This window comes from Polypterus senegalus, chromosome 12 (genome assembly GCF_016835505.1).
Source record: "Polypterus senegalus isolate Bchr_013 chromosome 12, ASM1683550v1, whole genome shotgun sequence".
In the NCBI taxonomy this organism is placed as follows: Eukaryota; Metazoa; Chordata; class Cladistia; order Polypteriformes; family Polypteridae; genus Polypterus; species Polypterus senegalus.
In genome coordinates this window covers 122,987,027-123,001,813 of record NC_053165.1, presented here as the reverse complement: position 1 = coordinate 123,001,813, position 14,787 = coordinate 122,987,027, and the positions used below count along the sequence as shown (strand labels likewise).

The 14,787-nt window shown below is 38.4% G+C and overlaps 1 long non-coding RNA gene across 2 annotated transcripts; it reads left to right on the top strand.

Annotated features, from left to right (window-relative positions):
• Nucleotides 1-10,105: 10,105 nt before the first annotated feature.
• LOC120540582 lies at nt 10,106-12,842 on the top strand. 2 transcript variants are annotated; one of them, XR_005635826.1, is made up of 4 exons: nt 10,106-10,194; nt 10,757-10,882; nt 10,964-11,077; nt 11,154-12,842. It is a non-coding gene; the product is annotated as an uncharacterized LOC120540582 (long non-coding RNA). The 2 variants fall into 2 exon arrangements; XR_005635825.1 differs by having other exon boundaries at nt 10,961-11,077.
• Nucleotides 12,843-14,787: the final 1,945 nt, after the last annotated feature.

Genomic DNA, 14,787 nt, shown 5'->3' with positions numbered 1-14,787 from the left:
AAGCAGCAAACTTCTATTCATACCGGCTTATGATCAGAGAACTTCATGATAATACTATCCTTTTCTTCCGAACTTTATTAAATCAGTTTTTAGTTGATATGTACTCAAAAATTGAATCCGAAAGACTAAATTATATAAGACTAAATCAGAAGAAACTATGAGCTGAAAATTACGTCCACTTGAAAGATGCTATTGACAAAAACAAAGCTAATTTAAGGGAACTTAGCTGTGATATTACCATCGTCGTTCACTGGAGGACCTTGCTATATGCACGAGCGTACAAAAGACGCAATGACATACATACGTCATTATGGCCGCCCTGACTTATTCATCACATTTACTTGCAATCCTAAATGGACTGACATCACTGAAGTTCTCCTTCCGCGTCAAAAAACTCACAATCGCCACAACCTTATCAGTCGTGTATTTCATCTGAAAATTCGCAAAATGATGGACTTGCTCAAAAAGAGTAACATTTTCGGCTGTACAAATTGCTACATGTACACCATAGAGTGGCAAAAGCGAGGTATTCCCCATGCACACATTCTGTTGTGGCTAAAGGATAGGATTAAGCCAGCTGTCATTGATCAAGTGATCTGTGCAGAAATTCCTGATCCACAGACTGACCCTACCCTCCACAAAATAGTAAAATCCACCATAATTCACGGCCCATGTAGACCTCATAATATCAACTCACCCTGCATGATGAACGGAATATGCAGTAAGAAGTACCCGCGTCCTTTCATCTCAGAAATTCAGACCGGAGAAGATGGTTACCCTTAGTACCGCTGGCGCGCACCGGCTAATGGAGGTCATACAATTAACATCAATGGAGTAGATATCGACAACAGATGGGTGGTCCCTTATAGTCCTGTGCTGTCCCGCTTCTTCAGTGCTCACATCAATGTCGAATTTTGCAATTCAGTAAAATTCAAATACATTTGCAAGTATGTTAACAAGGGAAGTGACCAGGCAGTATTTACAATACAAAATCAAAATGACGAAGTATCTCGATACGAAGCTGGGCGTTACATTAGTAGCTCTGAAGCAGCCTGGCGCATTTTGTGTTTTCCCATTCACGAACATTACCCTCCGGTCGTTCACCTTACTGTGCATCTTGAGAACTGACAAAGAACTTGTTTCACAGAAGACAATTTTTCCAATAAAGTACACAATCCACCACAGACGACCCTTTTAGCGTTCTTTGACCTTTGCAACCACGATGATTTTGCAAAACAACTTCATTATAATGAAATTCTATCATATTATGTGTGGGCAAACAACATGTTTCGTCTGAGGAAGCAGGGGAACACTGTAACAGGACATTCTGGAGTGAAAAAAGATAATGTGCTGGGACAGATCTACACTGTGCACCCGAATAACTCTGAATGCTACCATCTTCGACTGCTACTCAACGAAATCACAGGTCCCACGTCTTTCGAATCTCTCAGAACAGTTGATGGTGTCCTACATCCAACCTATAAGTCGGCCTGCAGGGCACTTGGTGTTTTACAGGACGATATCAACTGGGACGAAACTCTACAGGAAGCTGCTCTGTCTCGGTCACCTCAAAAGACCTGTGAACACTTTGCTGTCATGCTGGTGTTCTGCCAAATGGAAAACCCCTTAAACCTATGGGAAAAACATAAAGACAGCATAGCAGAAGATGTTAGGAGACAGACTAAAAAAGATCATACAGGAACAGAAGTCCACCAGTGGTTACATTTGATCTATAACAAGTGTCTACAGTTGCTTGAAAACTATGTGATTGCTATTGGAGGTCAATCTCTTGATCAATACGGTTTGCCTTCGCCTTTCAGAGAACTGACAGAAGTTACGTCAAATCCTGAGTACTTGAAAGAGACATCTTACAACACCTCACAATTGGCCAATATAGTCACAGATAACGAGCTGTTGCTAAATAGTGACCACAAGACAGTTTATGAGCAAGTCATGTGGAACGTTGTGTTGGCCACTGACATGGTGTTTTTCCTTGATACTCCAGGAGGAACTGGTAAGACATTCCTTATAAACTCTTCTCCTTAAGAAAATCCGAGCGGAAGGTAACATTGCCATAGCTGTGGCGTCTTCTGGCATTCCTGCAACTCTTCTTGAGGGTGGCAGAAATGCTCATTCAGCATTCAAGCTGGCTCTGAACCTCATCCATACTGAATTCCCCATGTGTAACATATCAAAGCAGAGCAACATGGCTGAAGTGCTGCGACATTGTCAGCTTATTGTCTGGGATGAATGCACTATGGCACACATAGGAGGTGTTGAGGCTTTAGATAGGACCCTCCAAGACATCCGAAACACCAACAAACTTATGGGAGGCTTGACAGTGTTGCTGGCTGGAGACTTCCGGCAAACCCTACCAGTCGTGCCCAGAGGAACACGCGCTTACGAAGTTAAAGCATGTCTGAAGTCTTCATACCTATGGCCACAAATCAATGTTGTTACTATAAGAATAAACATGAGGGTTCATTTGAAAGGCGACTAAAAAGCCAGGGAGTTCTTTGCTCTTCTGATGAGTATAGGTGATGGCACCTTCATTCAAGAAAATTGTAAAATAAATATTCCTACAAATCTCTGTCTCCTCGTGAATACCTTACAAAGCCTTCTTCAAAATGTTTACCCTAATCTACAAAATCTCCACGAAAACAACGTGTCATGGTTGAGGAAGAGAGCTATCCTGACATCAAGAAATGACATGACTACAACTATAAACCACATTTTACTTCAAGAACTACCTTCACAACCGAAAACATATCAGTCTGTGGATTCAGTTGTAGAAGTGGAAGACGCGGTGCACTATCCAGTAGAGTTTCTCCTCACTCTGAATCCTCCAGCCATTCCTGAGCATATTCTAATTTTGAAGGTTGGGGCACCAATAATGTTACTGAGAAACTTTGTAATGGTACAAGACTTCAGGTCACGTGTCTGCAAAAGAACCTAATTGAGGCAACTATTTTTACTGGCAGCGGCTCAGGGGATAGAGTTTTTATTCCTCGCATTCCCGTTATACCCTCTGATCTCCCATTTCAATTCAAACGCTTCCACTTTCCAGTAAGGCTCTGCTTCGCAATGACAATAAGTCTCAGGGACAGACCCTAACAAAGGTTGGCATTGATTTGAGGCAAGATTGCTTTTCACATGGCCAACTGTACGTTGCATGCTCAAGAGTAAGCTCAGCGCACAGCTTGGTCATATTACAAGCGGAGGGCCAAACTGACAACATGGTATACAGAGATCCTTAACAAATAATTATTGGTATATTTTCCCTCAGTTTAAAAAGGTTTACTTTTCTTCTTAATAAAAACTTTAAGGCAGTACTTCGCCGCTGTGAAGCGCGGGTATTTTGCTAGTTATTAATATATTTGAATTTTCAATGCTACATGTCATATGTGATGTGAATATCTACATAGGCATCCTTCATCTTTGTAAGAACCACACACAAACTTCATATTCAGAGGGCAAAAATAAACACCTAACAAAGAACTCTTTTTTGTTTTTAATTCCACCACATAAGATAGTGTTTCCATGGGTAAAATTATGGTACGACTAATTTTATAGATGCATATACTGAGCCTGTAAAAAGCATTCACCTCCTGGAAGTTTTTACATTTTATTCTTATGCAACAGTGAATTTAATTTTGATTTTTTGAGATATAGCAACAAATAAAATATTTCATTTTAAAGTGAAAACTTATGTCATGTATGCATAGTTCTCTAAATTGATTGTGAAATATAAAACACAAAATACTTGATTCCATAAGTATTCATTCTCTTCAGGTCAGTATTTAGTAGATGCAATTTTGGCAGCCTTGAGTCTGCTTGTCTAGGTCTCTGTCAGCTTTACTCATTTGTGTACTGCAATTTTTACTCATTCTTCTTTGCAAAACTGGTCAAGATCTGTCAGGTTTCACAAAGGATGTGAGTGAATAGCCTTTTTCATGTCCACTCATAAATTCTCAGTTGGAATGAGATCTGTGCCTCTATTTATCAAGTATCTCAGAGTAGGAAAGCGATCCTAACATAAAAATCTCAAAGTGATGCAAATTTGATCCTATTCTTAGGATTTGACAGAGATGGAATAATATTTGTCACAAATCTTGTCCGTTACATGATCACTCCAACTACACAGAGAAGCTGTGACATGAAATTTTTGGTTACATTATGTGTAAAATGCAGCTTTGCAATAGCAATGATTTGGGTATGTCACAACCAATCATTTCCCAAATTTTTACCAAACATCCTTACAATGCATGAAGTAATCTACTGAATCATACATTTCCCTACAACTCCATGTGCGGTAGTTGTATTTATGCAAATCAGTACAAACATAAATATCTGTGCCCCATGTGTGGATAGGCACACATGTGAATTACAAGTGATATCACATTATCAAGACATAGGTGACCAAGGATGAAAATTGTATTGTAATAGCCAGCATATTGCTGTGAAGGTAAGCAGGACTGGATGGGTGATTCACAACAGAACCCCTGGAGTATTCCCATTACAATTCAAAAGCCTGGAAAAGTTCAAAAAGGTAGGCAGACACTCCCAGAGCACCGAATAAATAGAACTTCATAGAAGAAAAGGGAGAGTCACAGAGAAAGGTACTGCACTGCACTGTGCAGTGGAAAATGATAAGGAATGGTGCAAGAGTGAATGTGGCTTCAGAAACAGCACCAGAATAGTTGTGGCTAGCTTCAGCAACTGTTACTTTACAAGGCTTTTCTCATGGCCATGACAGCGGGAAAGTGATTCTTCTGAAAGTATAGTCCTTGATTCATTGTTAAATGAACATGCCAGATATCAGGCTTTTCTTTAATTCGATATGTGTGTATCTTGGTCTTTCCATCTTAGTGATCATTAGAGAATTTTTGATGATGTTGGTGTAAAGTGCAGCTTAGTGCAAAATCCTACCTTATGTTTTCCTTAATCTTCTTTTTCTCCTCCTTTTATTATTATGTAGCATTGTGGCATAGCAGTGGTAGCAGCTGCTGGATTGAAGTGAGGAGACCAGGATTCACTCCCCAGGTCCTCCCTGTGTGCTTGCTTAAGTTCCTATGGGTGATCCAGTTCCTTTCCACAGTCCAAAGATATGCTGGTTAGGTGGATTGGCAATGCCAAATGGTGTGTGTTTGTACTCACTCTTATGGACTGGTGCCATGTCAAGGGATTGTTCCTGCCTTGCATGCTGTTCTTTCTGTCTTAGGTTCCAGCTCCTCTATGATCCTGCTTTGGATCAAGCAGGTTAGAAAATAATGGTTGGACATAATTATTATCATCTCTGTAGTGAAGTCATAACATTAATATCAGAAAACTATTAAACATCCAAGGAAACAACAAAATGTCTTCATGTGTGCTATTATGTGGCTTTAGTGTGTAGTAAAATCATGAAGTCATTCATTCTCAAACGTCAATTTGTACTCCTAGCTGGGAGAGAGAGAGAGACACACACAGAGAGAGAGACTTTATTAATCTCCAAGGGGAAATTCACATACTCCAGCAGCAGCATACTGTTATAAACAATATTAATTAAAGAGTGATGAAAATGCAGTGCAAGTTAAAAAATGCAAGGTGGAGAGTGCAAGGTAGGTATAACAGTCAATAACATTGTATAATGTTAACATTTAAAAGGGTGGAATTGAAGAGACGCATAGTGTGGGGAGGAACAATCTCCTTAGTCTGTCAGTGGAGCAGGACAGTGACAGCAGTCTGTCGCTGAAGCTGCTCCTCTGTCGGGAGATGATACTGTTCAGTTTAAGCAATGGATTCTTCATGATTGACAGGAGCCTGCTCAGTGCCCGTCACTCTGCCACAGATGTCAGATAGGCGGAGTGGTGGCTGTGAGGCTAGGGATCTGCACTGGCAATTGGAAGGTTGCTGGTTCGAATCCTGTAAATGGCAAAAGAGACTGCTCTGTTGAGCCCTTGAGCAAGGCCCTTAACCTGCAATTGCTGAGTGCTTTGAGCAGTGAGAAAAGTGCTATATAAAGGCAAAGAATTATTATTATTATTATTAAACTGTCCAGCTCCGTGCCTACAACAGAGCCTGCATTCCTCAACAGTTTGTCCTGGTGTGAGGAGTCCCTCTTCTTTATGCTGCCTCCCCAGCACACCACTGTGTATAAGAGGGCAGCTTCTTATTGCAGATGTTGAAGGACGCCAGCCTTCTAAGGAATGATAGTCGGCTCTGTCCTCTCTTTCACAGAGCATCGGTATTGGCAGTACAGTCCAATTTATCATCCAGCTGCACTCCCAGGTATTTATAAGTCTGTACTCTCTGCACACAGTCACCTCTGATGATCACGGTTTCCGGGAGGGGCCTGGGCCTCCTAAAATCCACCACCAGAGTAGTACATACAGAAAGCAACTGTCAAAGGAGGTGTTAGATTGATTGATGACTTTAAGCCCGGCCCCAAATATGATTGATGACTTTACGCCCCGCCCCAAAATATGATTTATGAAAATATGAAAATGTAATTTATGTAAATATAAAAATATGAAACTATAAAAATATGGATTACGTTAATATGATTTATAAGCTATAAGATATTGACTCATCACTCTAAGTTATAAACTAATAGTAAGAAAATAAATATACAATTTTCTAAAAACAATATAAGATATTGACTCCCTGCTCTAAGTTATAAGTTCACGACACACGTCTTTATTTTATAAGCACTCATCTTTCCTGCATAGCCATAACTAAAACGATATTCACCCCGCTCTAAGTTATAAACTAATTGTAAGAAAAGAAATATACAGTTTTCTAAAAACGATATAAGATATTGATTCCCTGCTCTAAGTTATAAGTTCACGACACGCGTCTTTATTTTATAAGCACTTATCTTTCCGGCATAGCCATAACTAAAACGATATTCACTCCCCCGCTCTAAGTTATAATAGTAAGAAAATAAATATATAATTATCTAGCCGACCGTTTCTAAAAACGATATAAGTTGCGCTAGAATCAAAAGGAAGAAAATACATAGGCACTCCTCATGCCAGCGTGCATCTTTGTAAATTTCACCGGTTCAAAACATTTAATCTAAAAGACCAGGGGCCTCATGTATAAACGGTGCGTACGCACAGAAATGTTGCGTAAGAACTTTTCCACGTTCAAATCGCGATGTATAAAACCTACACTTGGCGTAAAGCCACGCACTTTTCCACGGTACCTCATGCCTTGTCGTACGCAAGTTCTCCGCTCGGTTTTGCAAACTGGCGGCACCCAGCGTCAAAGCAATGGTACTGTTCTTGTGTGATTACTCATTATTTTCATGACGCGGCTTTATAAATACACAGAAACTAACCGCATATTGTTTATTAGTGTAATGCATCTGATTGTAATTAACTCGTAACAATATTATGGTCCAGGGAACAGCCATAGTATTACAAATACCATAACTGCTTTAGCGTTGTTACTCTCACTTCTTCTTCTTCTTCTTCTTCTTTCAGCTCCTCCCGTTAGGAGTTGCCACAGCGGATCATCTTTTTCCATATTACTCTCACTGCACGACTCGGAGTATTTATATCACTGTATCTGAGTGTGAATCACAGCAGCAGCTGATCGGAAAGAGACTTATCGGTATACAGCTTTAAGGACACGCTACCTCAGCCACTGCAAAATGTTTTAAAGCCTTTCCTGTACGGACCTCGCGGTTCAGAAACAGTTTCATCCCAAGAACTTTAAATGCACTCAATCAATTGCACCTTGTAGAACGGTTTGTACTTATAAGTACAATCACCCCACTGTAAACTTGCACTACAGTTATAATATCTCACAACCTGAGCCACTTTATAAAGCGTATTTACATATGATGACGATATCATTTTAAGGTGAAATGCAGCAAAATATGTTTGTTAAATTATACACATAAAACTTTAACTTCATTTAAATAATCTGTATCCTTCACTGGGAGTGTCTTTAAGGACAGACTAATTAAACATGTACTACGAAGATATTTCAATGTTCTTTAAACGTTTTGAAGAATCGGCGCTAAGCTTACAGATGGCTTAACTTCTATTACAGAGCTGATTGTGTGGCGATCGGTTACTTGGGGAAAGAAAAGCAAGGACTCTTGGGGCGGCCACGCCAATATATACTGAATATAAAACAGAAAGAGAAAATAACAACACAGCTAAAAACGCAGCAACAAATTTCGACAAAAGATAAATGCTTGTCATGAGCACGAGGCTCATGGAACACATGTTTAATAATGTGCTTTAGCTCCTATCATCATGAAAATGACATCACGTATACATCTCAGTATTTTAGTTATTCAGAGAGCTGTAATATCACAAATGTAATGGATTCTGTGTCCAGTTGGAGGAAGAGAGCCAGTTTAAGAAGCAAGTAGTGATTCACACACATAGATCACATACGAGTAGAAGATCAAAAACAAAACAAAGCATTTAACGTGCTACTTTAATTATGATGTAATTTTGAGAAACTAGTTAATTAAACGATTTTAAGATGAAGTTTATAATGTTCTACTAAATGACAAAATAAACTACGTGATTAAAGTGGAAAATTCGAGATTAAAGTTGACATTTCGTGCTTTTTCCCCACCGTGTGCCCTTTTTCTCTGTACCCTAATAAGCTTTCATATGACACTCAGACAGTGGGCTTACAACTCGGCTTTTCACGGCAACTTTGATATGTCACTTCTTTTTTATTTCCGGCACTGTGCGATTTTGTGAATGTGAGCTTTCAAGTTTCTCCAACACGCTATGTCACGCGATCAACTTCATTTTGTTGATTATACCACGGTTTATTTGAACAAATAGTATGTTTTTCCTTTGCCTCCACTTGGTATTCGCTGAAATTCTTATATTTTCCCCGTGCTTTTCCCATTGTCTTTTCACAGAAGGCTGCGCTTAAGGGCGATTTATATTGATTTGCATATTCAAATAGGCGTAATTCTGGGAGGATTTGGGGCGTTACAAAATGCGCGTGCACGAGCGTTAGTTTTCACGCTGATCGGGATTTATGTAACGAAAGAACGTGGAAGTTGGAGTACGCACAGATTCCTGCATCTGGATTTTTCTGTGCGTAAGCACATTTCGGCTTTTGTGCTTACGCCATGTTATAGTGCCAGTTCTACGCACGGCGTTATACATGAGGCCCCTGGTTTTCAATTACTTCCCCCATCGGAATGCGCCAAATATGGTTTTAACCATACGATCGAACACAGCCTGTCTCTTTACACTTTAATTTAATTACCATGCCGTAACAAGGCAGTGCCTTTCTGATTACATGATAATAATCTAAAATGCTTACCTGCTGTTTTATGCCTCAGCTATAAGACACCCAGACGTTGCAACAATTATGTTCCTGCAGGGAGTCGGCGCCTTTCTGTTTTCATGTTATCAACCTTAGCAATTAAGAAAGGTCTTAATCTAATTTAAACGTGTTCTATTTTTTATATCATAAAGTAAAATACTTATTCTCACCCCGAATCAACGCAATTAAGAAAATATACACTCCTTCTGATTTTTACTAAAATTCTTAACACGCTTTTCAGCACTGGCTCTGCGAACTTAATCACAAGACTGTTTTAAAAAGCTATAAAGGTCAAAAAAGACTTTTTACATTCCAGTGGTCTAAGTACAAAGTTATTAAATGAAATATTTTCCACTAACGACTCTCTCTTATATTCACAATGATCTTTATAAGCTCGCAAGAAAAGTTATTAAAATGGTTCTCGCTGTCTATGGAACTTGATAAAAAGTTATTTATATACCGAGTACAAACTCGGCTCTTTCTTCGGTATTTTAGCCTCGTTAATTGGGTAAATGTCAAAATAGATTTTACTTCACATTTACAGTATATCAACTTTAAAATACTCGTGGCGATCTAAGAAACGGCTCCACATATAAAACGTCTGCGTTTAGCACGACGATCTCTTGGTAAAACATAAAGTATTTGCTTAGATGTGAACCTTACAGCTGTGTGCGTTTGAATGAGGCTTCTTTGCCGCTAGAAAAGGTCACCACCCCTTAGAGACGAAACATCAACAACTCGGCACCTATGAGCTTTCTACCAAACGTTCCGGGTGTTTCGCTCCGCCCTTCCAAGGAGGTACAGAGCCCTAGGTGCTGCATAAAGTTTTCTGCTTAGCCCTCTCCAGCCACACATTCTTTTTCAGCATTCCAAGTGTCTCCAAGAGCTTTCCATAAGGTAAGCTGTTTTCGCTTTTTCTTCCGCAATGGTAGACAAGGGAAAAAATTACTTTTGTGATTGTTGGTAAGTGTACATTATCGAAATATGTGCCGTTAATGATCGTCTCTCTTGAAACTGATGAAATAATGTTCTTTTATAAATCCGATTTCTGACCGGTTGGCTGCTCAAGAAATGAGTCAGTTCTTCTTTCGGCCGTATTTTTAAATCGAAATGTTATTTATAAGACCGCCTAGATTTAATGTCTTTAAGTATGTACAAACGTAATACTTTTTAATGGAAATATACATTTCATGCTGATTACTTTTAATGGAAATGCACAAACGTATTACTTATAAGAACGTTCAGGCTGATTACTTTTAAATTAAACGTCTTTAAGTACGTAAAAACACTTTTAAATCAAAAGTTTATTTATAAGACTGCCTAGATTTAATACTTTTAATGTCTTTGCATATACAAACTTATTACTTTTTAATGGAAATGTATAAACTTATAAGAACGTTCAGGCTGATTACTTTTAAACGTCTTTAAGTACGTACAAACCTAGTCTTTTGTATTTTAGAATCGGAGGGTGAACTGTTTGATTCTTTAAATCTAGCTAGTTTGCAATTGGAGGATTTAATAGCTGCCACAGATTGTCTTTTTGAGAATAAAAATCCTGCCTCAGACAAAGAGTACCCAGAAACCCGTAAGTACCACTTTCACCTGAGGCTTTGTGTGTGTGGGGAAGAAAATAAGGCGTTGGGGTTAAATATGTACTTTTTAGCAGCATACTCGACGCTCCCAAAGAGTGGTTATTTTTCCGAAGTTTCCAGTCAGCATCTAGAATCGGTGCAAAGGCCCTCGGACAGTCTACTATTGAACATCTCATTCACGCAGCCCGGTAAGTTGAACTATTTGTGAGTGCGCAGCAAATGTTTATTTTTAAAGAAAACTTAGTATTGCTTGTTTTTTTTCAGAACTTGCCTCTCCAGGCTTACTGACTCAGATACTCTGGGGATTCACCGCCGTTTGTATCATCACCTGGACTTCTCACCCATATAATCGGTGAACCTGAAAGATTTGATTCCGCTGCTAAGGCTGCTGAGATGAAGGCCGAAATCGAATGATTGCTGTTGGTTGTTCAAAACTCTTAATCCTTTCTCCAGATATTTGTGAAAAAGCTATTTTATTGTTTGCAATTTTAGAAAACTTGTTCCCCAAATAATGTCAAAGAAGGAAAAGGCGTGCAAGTGAGGACTTGGACGGGACGCTGGGAGCGGTTCTCAAAATGCTGGTTTATTACAAAATATGGCGAATGAACTCCGCTATTCTATTCGGACCCCAAAAATGCCTACTCCACCACCCCAATATTTTAATGAATCGGAATATATTATTTGGCAAAATCAAAACATGATCCAAATGAATAATATAATAGCGACCATGAGAGTTCCTTCACCTGTTACCACTCCCATCGACTTTGACCAGCTTGACAGCCTTTTAGAAGCCCTACGTCCAGTAGCCACCCCCGATGAAATGCAAACATTAAATAACTTGTTAGAAAGGGTTCAGCGGTCTTTGAACGAAAATGTGAATGCTCAAACGAGTCATGGTTTAACAAACACATTGGGTTCTGTAAATGCTGCCCCCTCTCACAGTATGGCCACATCAGTCTCGGTTACCCCCTTGGCTACATCTGTACCTTCGGCTCAAGTCTCCTCGGTCTCTGTTACTTCAGCTAACCCTTCTGGGCCCTCTGCTTCAGCACCAGTTGCTAACTCCTCTTCTTCAGTCTTGCCCTCTGTTTCTATCTCCTCTGTCTCTTTCATTTCAGCTATCCCTTCTGCTGCCAAGCCGTTTGCTTCAGTCCTTCTAGCTCCCACTTCTGCTCCCTCTACTTCAGTAGGCCCCTGTGCCCCTCTGTCCCAGTCACTGTCTCCTCTGTTCCAGTCCCTGTAGCTAACACTTCTGTCTTGGCAATCTCTGCTCCAGTCACGGTCTCCTCTGTTTCTGTCCCTGTAGCTCCCACTTCTGCTCCCTCTACTTTAGTGTGCCCCCTATGTTCCAGTCCCTGTAGCTCCCACTTCTGCTCCCTCTACTTCAGTATGCCACTGTGCCCACTTTGTCCCAGTCACTGTCTCCTCTGTCCCAGTCCCTGTAAAACTCTTCCTTTCAAAGCAGGGGTTATTAAAGTAAAAAGGGTTTCACTATTGTTTATTGATGATTGATGTCTAGAATTAGAATGACAACGACTAGAGAATAAATGGAGATCTTAAAAAGTTGCAGTTTTACCAGTCTGCATGAACTGAAAGAGTCAAAGAGTGTAAGAGACCTTACTACAGGATGTGTTATATATCAGTATAAGTGTGCATTTCAGTTCAGCTATTGATGTCTGATTGTGGGTTGACACCTAGTGATATGATTAGTAATGCCTTGCACATTTTGTTAGTTGCTGTTCAATAAAGACAAAAAAGAAAAGGGCACACGCTGTCTGCTTGTCCATTCTTATCAAAGGAAAAAATGGCAACGATAGTGTACTCTATTACTAATACATGACAGTCTGATATTACTCAAGGTAACTGATTAACATTTTTATGTCAACTAAAATTTATTTCAAAAAGATTTCTGTGCTTAGAAATAATAAATCTGAACTGTACATTCCATTTCTGTCAAACTTACCACCTCTGTAAATTACAATAATAATAATAATTAATAATAAGAAGAGATAATTTTATATTACATTTCTAAAGTGGAAACTGATTATTTGTTAAGAAAACACTTGCATTCTGGTTAAAAAGAACTGCCTGGATTCATTTAAAGTAACCATTATTAGGTTGCTAATAAATCAAATTGTTCACATTTTATACTGAGTACTTTAGTAGTAATTACTTGCATTCCAAATACGTAATCACAACCATGTTTATTCTGTCATATTCTATGACGTCATCACGGCTGCAGGTCATAATCACATAGAAAGACCTAAAATGGAGACATGTAGACAAATAAAAATGTGAAGGTTACAGAAAATAAGTTTGTTAATCTGAATCCAAACATGAAATATACAAAAGAAATTATATACTAAAGAGTGAGAAAACCCCAAATTAGAGAAAAAAACAGTGTATAAATGAGGCTAACAGTACAGCTGGTAATTTAGGTGTTAGTTTTAAAATCAGTTTAACTTTTGTCATTTTTCCAAACTTTCCAAAAGAGACTCTCTAGTTTAAAATTATTCCAAAAATACCATTTTTTTTGCAGAATCTTACAAATGTTATGTTTTTTCAAGAAGAATTAAATATTGTAATTTGTATTGTCAGGCTGCTAAGTTTCTGTCTTGCTACTCTACAGCTAATTCAAAATATTTTAGAAATGATCATACCTAGGACTAAAACAATGTATAACTTCTAAATCTTCAAAACAGTTAAATTTAGAACAAATTTAAAATCCTCTTTTTGACATAAAAAGCTTTGAATGAATGACCCTTACACTGGTCACTTGTTTAACTTTACCGAACTTTTCTTATTAAAATAAAAGGAAAAGCAAAACTAGTGTAAGAGAAAATACTTCAACTACAGGACTCCGAAACTATAATATAAACCACATATCAATAACAGAGTCTATGCATTTAAATCAAACTTGAAGACTCTCTATTTTACTATAATGTATGCTTGGCAGAGCTGTTGCTGAGGCTGTTTCATATTTCTTATTGCTTTGTAAATTAGGAGTCTTTAATTTGGCCATGGTGGCCAAAAAGAGGGTGTCTTTATTATAAATAAAGCACTTAACTGAGGGAATTTACAGAAGAAGTAACAAAAATAAAAAAGGAAAACAAAATCCTTCATATTTCTGGGTCTTTCTACAGCAAACAGTCCACACAAGAATAAAGAAAAAAGGTTGTTACACATGTGGAATAAAATGCAAAAAAAAATTGAAAAAATGTCTCTTCTCTAAACTTAGCTTTTCTTTTCAATCTTCAGTTGTTTCTATACTTAAAGATGCTTTACTTTGCCTTCAGTATGCTCTAAATGTATGGCACTGCATGTTCAATAGAGTGTGTGGCGTTACATACTATTGGGCACGTTAAGGCACGGTTTAAAACCGGCAGGTCACTAACTGAGACTAATCTATAGTCAGGGAGACAAATAAAATATTTAGAATATACCAATTCAATTCGGCTTGTGGGGGTTATAAGAACTTCCTGTAGACTATGCACTAATATATAAGCAAACATTTAACATGAGTTAAATAACTAGCAAAGAATGGCTGAGATACTTCAATGATAAAAAAAAGTCTTTCATAGGGCAAAAGATTAGCATCCAAACAAATGAGCAAAATAAATTCAAAGTTATCTTATAAGCTGAAGTCAAAAGCCTAATCTATTCCTTAAATGAAATTACTTGACACTGTACTTCACAGAAAAAAAGAAAGTTTTTACACAACAAACCAAGATATAAGACGTGGTCAAAAACATGCTAGGATCGTAACCAGGAAATCAAGCTGCACTTTTATAGGATCCAAAAGGAGAAGCAAAAATTGAAGTTTAAAAGGTACTAGCAACAATCATTAACAAAAAGGGTATCAGGAGTTCAGTAAATGCTGTCACACACATGCGTGTGG